Genomic DNA, 8,471 nt, shown 5'->3' with positions numbered 1-8,471 from the left:
AGGTATCTGCGGTGATCCTTGTGAATGGGTACTGAATAGTAAGCATCTTTGAGGTCAATGCTTGCCATGAAGTATCCTTTGGAAATCAGTTGTTTGGCAGTAACAAACGTTTCCATTTTGAAAAGTACATACTTAACAAACATATTTAGTGAAGTTAAGTCAATGATGATGCGACACCCACCATCTTTTTTAGTTTTAGTGAATATATTTGACACAAATTCCAAGGGTTCATCTTTTGTTTTTTCAATGATACCCTTAGTGATTAGTCTCACCAGTTCAGCTTGTCCCTCTCGTTTCTCTTTAACTGAGAGGGAAAAGACCCTCTGGGGTGAATGTTGAACTGGTGGCAATTTTTCTAGTATAAATTGTATTTTGTATCCACTAATGCTATTGAGTATATACTTGTCACTCGAGATAGACTCCCATGCTTCCTTAAACAGGTGTAATCTCCCCCCTGTTAGTATTGCGCCCCTACTTTCTATATGCTGGTTGGAACCAGACCTACATGGTTATGGGTGTTTCTTCTGTCTCTTCCCAGACCAGCGAGTCTTGCGCGTTGTCTGACGTGGCGGTGATGTTTGGGGGTGGCGCATTTTCCATGGGGTCCGCTCTGGGTCTTGGTCTAAAAAAGACTTCCGGTGGTGATATGCGGACCCCGACCTTTCACCAGTCCCATAGGGTAGATGTCGACTGGTGGACGCGATGGGGTGCTGCCAATTGGGTATTGTTGTTTTGGGTTTGCTCGTCCCGGGGCCTGCCCTCATGAGACCAAAAGTTTTAGAGGCCTCTTCCATATCCTTGACTTTTTTAGTGAGGTCTTTGCCAAAGAGCAGTGTGTCTGGCTCAGTGACTGGGGTTTTGCACAACCCCACGAATTTTGGATTGATGGCAGGTCTTATAATTTCTTTGCGGAGGTTATTTATCTCGAACTGCATGTTGCACAACAGTGCGAGAGTATCCTGTTGGTTTGTGGTCATTTCTGTATTGTCCACAGAACGAGCAAATGATGTGATGGCTGACGTCAGGAGCCTGAGGATCCGCTGCAGTTTCAGGTCCTGATTTCGAATATTTGTCCCCAGATTTGGCTGTTGACAGCCGGCACTTTGAGTGATTCACAATTTTCAGGAGCTGTGTATAATTCTAAGGCCTCATTAACCACCTGCTCCTGTAGGAGCCTGTTGGAAAAGGTGGTTAATGCTGGCCACTAGTTTAGGCTCTAATGGCCTTCCTGCACATGGGGCTGCCATGTAGCCGTCCACTACACCAAGCAGCTCTTCCTGTTCCTGCACCCCTGGCATACTCCCGACTTCTTCAGCCAGCATCCCCTCTTCCTGACCAGCCCAGCCCTGGTCGCCAAAGCTGCCCTCGGATGAGGGGGAAGCGATGGCCAGTGCACAAGGCACTGTGGAGGGAGTGCCTGAACTCCCCCTGCGAGACTGCTCCTCACGCAGCGAGTCTCGCTGGAGCACCTGCTCCAGGAGCCGCTCCATGCAGCTCAGGCGGCTGTCTCTCCCCCGAACGGGTGGTGAGACGTCCCCGTCCGACGAATCGGAAACCACCGGCCGGATGGTCTTCCTGGTGGCTTTGCATCCAGTCCGCTGCTCAGGCGCTAGCGGGACTGGGCTCGGCCCGGTGTCGGGGATGGCGGAGCGCCGGGTAAGCGGTCCTACCGCCTCCTGTCCCCCACTAATGGAACGCTCCTCCGTTGGAGTTGAGCGGGCAAACAGGTTTCTTCAAGAGCCTTTTCTTGTTCATATTCATGTTGTGGAAACAAAGCAGAAGGCTCTCCTTGCCAACAGTAAACCGACCTCAGAGTAACTTACCTGACGGTCCGTCTTTTAAACTGTAGCGGGAGCGCCTGACTCCCGCTGCGGCCGCTGTTGCACTGCTGAACGCAATGGCGCGCATGCGTGCTGAGCGGGCTCTTCACGTAGTCACTCACGTGACTCCGAAGTAAAATGTACTTACATTCAGAACTTCCTAAATCAATAGGTGCAGCACCATAACCGATACTTATTGTTCAGTTCTGCTTAGTTATATTTGCCCTGTGAATTCCAGACCGGTAGTTCATAATGAATGTGTGAGCAATTGCATTGCCAAGCAGAAAAGCTGTGTAATGTATTGCAGGTCGGACATTACAGTATGTCACAATTGAAAGAGAATGGGCTGGTTGGATAGTTCTTGACAACAAATACTGAGTCACATTCTTGGTTTTAGCAAATCCACATTCCAGAACTAGATGGATTATGGGCTCATTCCCACTTTAGTCACGTGAAGGGAGCTTGCGTAGCATTGTGTCTGAGAGATCGAAGGGGAAAGGCCCTTCCCACAGTCAGCCAAATTTGCGTACAAATTTCAATGAGCTGGCAATAGGCCAAACGGACTGTGAATGTCAGTTCAGCAAAAGCACCTAACAGAATCTCCCACCCTCTTCCCCAGGAGAGCTTCTGCAACACTCCATGGTCTTTATGGTGAAAAATAGTCTTCTGCACAAACATTTCTACAAGACACAGGTAACATGGGATAGTCTAAATCAGGGGTTGGCAACCTACGGCCCCCGGGCCGAATGCGGCCCGTAACCCGAAATCATCCAGCCCGCAGGTGTTTATTTTTCCGTATTTATGCGGCCCGTAGACTTCCATCATCTCCGGTACCTCCCGGGCCTGAGGCCGCGGCGCCCAGGCTCGGTGATGCAAGAAGGACTGCGCTGGAGGCCGCAATGGCAGAGTGGCGCCGGGCGCCGAGCTCTGGCTGTACCGCATCCTGTGCAAAGCCGCCGGCACGGCCGCGCACCTTCTGTGTCTGGGCTTCACTGTCGGGATCAAAGATCCACTCTATGATCTTTGGTCGGGATCGGGGTTGTCAATAGGCCGGGGACGAGCGAGTATGAGTGGCGTCCTTGAAGAGGCGGGATCCATTTGTACACGTGATAGATGTGGCCCGCCATCCGCTCACAGACATGCGTCCTGGCCCCAATGGAGGACAAGGTTGCCGACCCCTGGTCTAAATGAATGAAATGGTCATGGCAATAATACCAGGTCCATCCTTAGTAACATCAGGACGGACAGTACCTCTGAATACAGTGACACTAGTTTAGTTTAGTTTAGTCTAGAGATACAGCGCAGAAACAGGCCCTTCGACCCTTCAGCCCACCGAGTCCGTGCCGACCAGTGATCCCCGTACACTAACACTATCCTACACACTAGGGACAATTTAGGCAAGACAATTAACCTCCATACATGTACGTCTTTGGAGTGTGGGAGGAAACCGGAGCACCCGGGGAAAACCCACGTGGTCACGGGGAGAACGTACAAACTCCGCACAGACAGCACCTGTAGTCACGATCGAACCCTGGTTTCTGGTGCTATACAGCAGCAACTCTACTGATGCGCCACCGTGCTGCCACAAGGTACTGTAAATGAATGATCGGGATTTCTGCACAGCGGGATGTAGCCACACACACAATGATATTGTGTTGTTATCATCATGTTGACATTTTTCAGCGACCTGCGACGACCTATGACGGGTGCCGGCAGTCGCCGAAAAAGTCGCCTAAGTGGGACAGGCCCATTACTTCCATTCCAGTTTTGTGGATTCCGACAAAAAGCTGAGCTGTCGTTCTGAGTGTCATCCTGCAGCTTCCTGTGTACCGAAAGATGCATCCCATACATCTAAGATCAGTCTGATAAACATTGACGATTATATGTCCCCTAAATCAAAACTCAATCTCGGAAACATTGCTTTCCACGTGGCCAAGATGAGAAAGAAAAACGGTGTAGGATCTGCACATTCGTTACTGAAAGTGACTGTGCAGCAGCAAGCTGAAAATTATTCTGTTTACTAACCAAAATAGGTCAATGGCAGGAAGCGAAGTAGAACTAGATGTTTTATTGACTGGAAAGCTGCAGGGAATCCCAGTCACTAATAATCTGATCATTTTAGAAACTCATCGAGTGAGATGTGCTTACACAAAAAGCTCCAAATGCCCCTCTTCGACCAATCCATCTCTCCACCTACAATCAATGCGTCATAGACTCTGCTTTGAGAGTGCAGGGTGACTTGGACAGGTTGGGGGAGTGGGCAGATGCATGGCAGATGCAGTTTAATGTGGATAAATGTGAGGTTATCCACTTTGGTAGCAAAAACAGGAAGGCAGATTACTATCTAGATGGCGTCAAGTTGGGAAAAGGGGAAGTACAACGGGATCTAGGGGTCCTTGTTCATCAGTCTATGAAAGTAAGCATGCAGGTACAGCAGGCAGTGAAGAAAGCGAATGGCATGTTGGCCTTTATAACAAGAGGAGTCTAATATAGGAGCAAAGAGGTCCTTCTGCAGGGCCCTAGAGAGACCACACTTGGAGTATTGTGTGCAGTTTTGGTCCCCTAATTTGAGGAAGGACATTCTTGCTATTGAGGGAGTGCAGCGTAGGTTTACAAGATTAAATCCCGGGATGGCGGGACTGTCATATGCTGAGAGAATGGAGCGGCTGTGCTTGTACACTCTGGAGTTTAGAAGGATGAGAGGGTATCTCATTGAAACATATAAGATTGTTAAGGGTTTGGACACGCTAGAGGCAGGAAACATGTTCCCGATGTTGGGGGAGTCCAGAGCCAGGGGCCACAGTCTAAGAATAAGGAGTAAGCCATTTAGAACGGAGACGAGGAAACACTTTTTCTAACAGAGAGTGGTGAGTCTGTGGAATTCTCTGCCTCAGAGGATGGGGGAGGCAGGTTCTCTGGATGCTTTCAAGAGAGAACTAGATAGGGCTCTTAAAAATAGCGGAGTCAGGGGATATGGGGAGAAGGCAGGAACGGGGTACTGATTGGGGATGATCAGCCATGATCACATTAAATTCGGCTCGAAGGGCCGAATGGCCTACTCCTGCACCTATTGTCTATTGTCTATAGAGTGATACAGCGTGGAAACAGGCCTCTCAACCCCACTTGCCCACACTGATCAACATGTTCCATCTACACTGCTCCCACTTGCCTGCGTTTGGCCCAAACCCCTCAAAATCTGTCCTGTCCATGTACCTGTGTCATTGTTTTTTAAACATTGCAATAGTCCCTGCCTCAATTACCTCCTCCAGCAGCTCTTTCCCTACACCCACCGCCCTTTGCGTGAAAGAGTTACCCCTCAGGTTCCTATAAAATCTTTCCCCCTTCATCTTTAACCTATGTCCTCTGGTTTTTGATTCCCCCACTGGGCAAGAGACTTTGTGTGTCCACCTAATCTATTCCTCTCATGATTTTATACACCTTTATAAGATCACCCCTCATCCTCCAGGGAATAGTGTCCCAGCCTACTCAACCTCTCCCTATAGCTCTGAAACTCTAGTCCGGGCACCATCCTTGCAAATTTCCTCTGTACCCCTTCCAACGTAACAACATCTATAACATGGTGCCCAGAACTGAACACAATTTTCTAAATGCGGTCTCACCAACGTCTTATATAACTGCAACATGACCTCCCAACTTCTATACTCAATACTCTGACTGATGAAGGACAATGTACCAAATGTCTATTTGACCACCTTATCTACCTGCGACTCCACCTTCAAGGAACCATGCACCTGCACTCCTAGATCCCTCTGCTCTACAACACTACCCAGAGCCCCACCATTCACTGTGTAGGTCCTGCCCTTGTTAGACTTTCCAAAATGTAACACCTCACATTCCTCTGTATTAAATTCCATCAACCATTCCTCAGCCCACCTGGCCAATCGATCCAGATCCTGCTACAATTTTTGACATCCATCTTCACCATCTACAATACCACCCACTTTTGTATCATCTGCAGATTTTCTAATCTTGCCATGTACATTCTCATCCAAATCATTGACATAGATGACAAACAGTAATGGGCCCAGCACCCAACCCTGAGGCACACCACTAGTCACAGGCATCTAATCTGAGAAGCAACTTTCCACCATCACCCTCTGCTTCCGTCCATGAAGCTAATTTTCTATCCATTCAGCTATCTCTCCTTGGATCCAATGCGATCTAACCTTCCAGAGCAGCCTACCATGTGGTACCTTGTCGAATGGAGACGAGAACGGAGATGAGGAAACACTTTTTCTCACAGAGAGTGGTGAGTCTGTGGAATTCTCTGCCTCAGAGGGGGGTGGTGGCAGGTTTTCTGGATGCTTTCAAGAGAGAGCTAGATAGGGCTCTTAAAAATAGCGGATTCAGGGGATATGGGGAGAAGGCAGGAACGGGGTACTGATTGGGGATGATCAGCCATGATCACATTGAATGGCGGTGCTGGCTCGAAGGGCCGAATGGCCTACTCCTGCACCTATTGTCTATTGTCTATTGAATGCTTTGCTGAAGCCCATATATACAACATCTACAGCTCTGCCCTCATCAACCTTTTTGGTCACATCTTCAAAAAACTGAAATCGGATTTGTGTGACACAAACTTCCACGTACAAAACCATGCTGACTATCCCTTCCTTTTTTTTATAATGCTCTTTAAAACCTACATCACAAACAAAACTTGCAATCACTTTTCTTAACATCTCCGTATACAGCTTGGTGTCAGCTTTTGTCTGATAATGCTCCTGGGAAGAGCCTTGGGCCCTTTAGCCATGAAAAGATGCAATGCGAATGAAATCGGCCGGCACCTATCATCATATGAACCCAGAGAGTTGTGAATCTGTGGAATTCTCTGCCATTGAAGGCAGTGGATGCTAATTCTCTGTGTAGGAGAGAACAGCAGATGCTGGTTTAAATCGAAGGTAGACACAAAATGCTGGAGTAACTCTGCGGGTCAGGCAGCATCACTGGATGTTTTGAAGAGAGAGTTAGATAGAGCTCTTAGGGTTAACGGAATCAAGGGATATGGGGAGAAAGCAGGAACGGGGTACTGATTGTGGATGATCAGCCATGACCATATTGAATGGCGGTGCTGGCTCGAAGGGCCGAATGGCCTACTCCTGCACCTATTTTCTATGTTTCTATGAGGAGATTCTTCAAATGATTGAGATGGAGGAGCAAACAAGAGCATACTGGGATAAAAATGAAGAAAATATTGGAAACACGCAGCCTATACATGGCACCTATGGGAGAAGAAATAGAGTTAGCATTCCTGGTTTGAGATACTTTGTCAGAACTGAGAAGAAAGACAACAAGTGTGTAGGAAAGAACTGCAGATGCTGGTTTAAATCGAAGGTAGACACAAAGTGCTGGAGTAACTCAGCAGGACAGGCAGCATCTCTGGAGAGAAGGGATGAGCGATGTTTCGGGTCGGGACCCTTCTTCAGACCCAAGCAAGACAACAAACACTGCTTGTCCTTCAACCTGAACTCTGGGTGGGCAATTGGTTATGGGAGTGTCACTTAGAACGGGACAGGGTTTCTTCACCCTGCCACACTGTCTCCACAATGCCCCGTTCTGTTCTCCATCTCAGAATACGGGAATCAGCAGTAGGAGCAGTGATTATAGTCGTTCCCCAGCCACGCTGGACAAGGTGGTGCCGGGCGGGCGGCCATCTTGGGCCGCGCGCTCCATGTGGTGAGGGAGGTCCCACTGGGCTCTCAGTGATTCAGTGACTCAATTCCAACCCGGAGCCTGGACTGTGACGTCATTAGGAGAAAAACGCCCAAAACTCGATTACAGAGACAGTCGGCAATAACGGACACCACTCCCCACCCTCCCCCATCATTATAATGAGGGTTTACTATAGTTGTAAAATTGAATAGAAGGTGTTTGGAGTGAAACACGTGGAATAGAAACATAGAACCATAAAAAAATAGGTGCAGGAGGAGGCCATTTGGCCCTTCGAGCCAGCACCATTCATTGTGATTATGGCTGATCATCCACAAATCAGTAACCCGTGCCTGCCTTCTCCCCATATCCCTTGACTCCACTAGCCCCTAGAGCTCTATCTAACTCTCTCTTAAATCCATCCATTGATTTGGCCTCAACTGCCTTCTGTGGCAGCGAATACCACAGCGAATATCACTCTCTGGGTGAAGTAGTTGAAGGAACACTATCTCTGAGACGATGAGACCAATTGGGTTAAAATGGCAGTTGGATGCTCAGTATACTAACATCAAGGCCGTGGGGTATATCTCGTAAGCAGGACTATACTCATGGTACAAGCAAAGCTGAATATAAAATCGCAGAAGAAGATCTGGCAGAAATGGCCAGTATTGCTCCAACAGAAAGAATCGGTGAACTACCTGAAGTTGGAGAATTCGATATTGAGTCCGGGAAGCTGCACCTTGGCCAGACACAAGATGACTTGTTGTTCCTCAGTCTGAAGAAAGGTCTCGACCCGAAACGTCACCCATTCTTTCTCTCAAAAGATGCTGCCTGTCCCGCTGAGTTACTCCAGCTTTTTGTGTCCTTCAGTTCCTCAAATGTCGTTGGACCTCACTGTAAAAAGGCCACAGGCGGAAAGATCAGTGTGCGGATGGCATGGTGACATTAAGTGGCAGGCAACCTGAAGCTCAAAGTCACTCCTGC

The sequence above is a fragment of the Amblyraja radiata genome, chromosome 2 (genome assembly GCF_010909765.2).
Source record: "Amblyraja radiata isolate CabotCenter1 chromosome 2, sAmbRad1.1.pri, whole genome shotgun sequence".
Classification (NCBI taxonomy): Eukaryota; Metazoa; Chordata; class Chondrichthyes; order Rajiformes; family Rajidae; genus Amblyraja; species Amblyraja radiata.
The sequence above is the reverse complement of the archived record's forward strand: the minus strand, read 5'-3'. Positions refer to the sequence as shown.